The sequence below is a fragment of the Marmota marmota genome, unplaced genomic scaffold, assembly GCF_001458135.2.
Source record: "Marmota marmota marmota unplaced genomic scaffold, marMar, whole genome shotgun sequence".
Classification (NCBI taxonomy): Eukaryota; Metazoa; Chordata; class Mammalia; order Rodentia; family Sciuridae; genus Marmota; species Marmota marmota.
The window spans coordinates 304,679-307,377 of NW_026005599.1; the positions used below are offsets into that span (position 1 = coordinate 304,679).

At 43.8% G+C, this 2,699-nt stretch overlaps 1 long non-coding RNA gene across 1 annotated transcript; it reads right to left on the reverse strand.

The window, feature by feature from the left end:
- Positions 1-2,184: 2,184 nt before the first annotated feature.
- Positions 2,185-2,555, reverse strand: LOC125614645. The gene is made up of 2 exons (XR_007345216.1): positions 2,494-2,555; positions 2,185-2,450 (listed from the first exon to the last, which is right to left on the reverse strand). It is a non-coding gene; the product is annotated as an uncharacterized LOC125614645 (long non-coding RNA).
- Positions 2,556-2,699: the final 144 nt, after the last annotated feature.

Sequence of the window (2,699 nt, forward strand, 5' to 3'; positions counted from 1 at the left end):
ATTCAGGACAGTTGAAACCCATCCTGCCCCAGTCACTTTCAGATTTTTTTTCCAAAATTCCATTTTTTGTGTCATTAGCATGCACAGATAAATGTGACCCTAAGACACAAAACCAAGATAAAGCAGGACTTGACTCTTCCATCGCAACATCAGTCAGGGAAAAAGACCCTCCTGCAGGACTTTTTGGGTTTCCAGTAATGAGAGCTTGGGGTCTGCAGAGAAGTGCTCTCTCATCCCCTGAGGAGGTCCACAGAACAGGGTAGAGAAGAGTGTGGCTGTGGTGTCTCTAATCAAGACGTCCAGAGACCAAGCAAGATGCAGATCTGATTTTATTGCGCAGTTACCATGTATATGTACTCAGGCAGTACCTAAGCAAAATATAGACAGCCACCAATGCAATATCTGCTAGCTGTCCTTGCAGTGAAAATTCAAAGAGTGAGACTTCAACACGCAGCCTCATTCCCAGAGCTGTGCTGATGGGGTAAGCAGTTTGCCACTCAGACGCCCTTAAATATATGCCTTGTATGCAATACTCCATGCACTTGTCCCCACAGAGAAGCACCTCTGGGGCTTCTTCTTTCTTGACTTTAAAGAACAATTTTTTTCTTCTAGTGGCTTATCTCAGGAGAAATTTAAAATAATAGCAATATAAATATCATAGATATTGGGGCTAGATATGTGTCTCAAGGAGTAACATGCTCGCCTGGCATGCGTGGGTTGCTGGGTTTGATCCTCAGCACCACATTAAAAAAAAAAAAAAGATGTTGTGTCCACCGAAAACAGAAAAATAAATATTTAAAAATTCTCTCTCTTCTCTCTCTCTCTCTCTAGAAAAAAATCATAGAGATAAGTGTGAATCCTGAGCTGTATTTTAAAACCCTGACAATTTAAAAAAGCAACCATAATTCTCACCTTTACTTCTGACAAAGAGCTGCCATTCATTCAAATATTGCCCTGGGTTTGCTCATCTTGTTACTGGAGGGTGTGTTTTGCAGCAGAGGTTCTGGGTGATAGTGTCACCCTGTCTGGGGTCTCAGTCATTTATTTTTAGTGCTCTTCATAGATTCCCAACACACAAAGTGCAACAAGTTAGAGGTTTTTGCCGAGGCACACATCAGTCCCAAGCCCATTTGCTTGAAGCAAGACCAGTCTCAATTCTCCATCTCCCTTTTGTCTGTTTTTACTTTAGTGAATTGCAAGGGAATGTGGGGAGGAATGTGGTGAAGCTGAGCTGTGTGATGAGGACAATCCCAAGCTGTAAGTCTGCACATAATTTGGTGAGGGCTGAGGAAATAGGATCTGTCACCCCTATGAGCAGGATGATGCTCACACTGCATATGGGAGAAGAGATGTTTCTTCCCCTAACTTTCACCCTGGAATGTGCCCACCCAGATGGTCCAAAGAACCCAAACTTGCAGTGGGGTGTCGTCCTCCTGTAATTCTCTCTACTTCTGTCCTGACCCCCAGCTTGTGTCCACTGCCTGAGCAGTCCTCACTAGATTGTTGGAACTCAGATGATAGTGCATGTATCATACAGCCAACCCCCACCCCTCGATTATAGTGACAGTAGGATGACACCATATCTAACATGACTCCTTCCTGGCTCCAGATATTCAAGGGAGTCTTAACCATGAGTGTCCCCCAGTCTTTACTATCAGCTCTAACAATTTTTTTTTTGAAAATTTCTTTTTCATGTATTATCTGTTTTTCTCATCTCCTCCCTTAGCCTTTCCTTTCTTTTTACCATATGTGAATTCTTCAAATGGAACTTTTTCAGAAATCTGTTAGATAACCTGTGATTTATACATCCTTTCACACAGAATGCCCACTCTGGGGGGGGGCAGCTTGATTTCTCCAATGCATAGAGAGCATTAGTGCCTAGTACAATAGGGACCTGGACCAAGCTAGAAGCATTGATCATTAGACCTTGTCTAATGATCTCCTGGATGATCTTGTGCCAGGCATAATGTGCACAGCCAGAAAGGTACATAGCTCAGGATTTCAGTCATCTCTATGATTGTTCCCAGGATGCTTCTTAACAACAATGGTACCTCAGCATTGACATTACTATAGATATTTCTTTACAACACTACCATGATATATGTACACAATTTTTGAAAGACCCTCCAAGAGAGCCTTCCGTCTGAAGAGACCCGTACCCAAAGGACCAGCGAGACCACTAAGTTCGGATGCAAACAGCAAGAGGTTTATTCGAGTGCACAGGTACCCGGGGCGACAAGCTCTATGAGACTCGCGCGCCCCTGGCTTATCCTGAGGGGTTTATATAGAGCTTACAAGCAGAAGCGTGGATACAGAAGCGAGATGCATAGTTACAGGATCCCTATTGGAGGATTTAAATGAGGTGGGGGTTATAGTTCCTTCTGTTCTCGGAAATCAGATAAGGTTGTTGACTTGACCAGTTTCTGTTCCCTTCCTATATTTTTCGTTCCCTCATTGACCAGATGTCTGCCTTTGCACATCCTGTTTTTGTACCTCATTGACCAGATGTCTGCCTCTGCACATCCTGTTTCTGTAACGACCTTGAGCAAGCCCAACCACTGAACTTGCTGACTCTGTTGTCCCTCTGGCCTCCTTTGACAAACTACTTTTTAAGCCTTGTTTTATCTGGCATTACTAAGCTAAAGCTAAAAGCAGCTGGGTTGGGGGGGGAGAGCAGCTGGGTTGGAGGGTCTTTCATT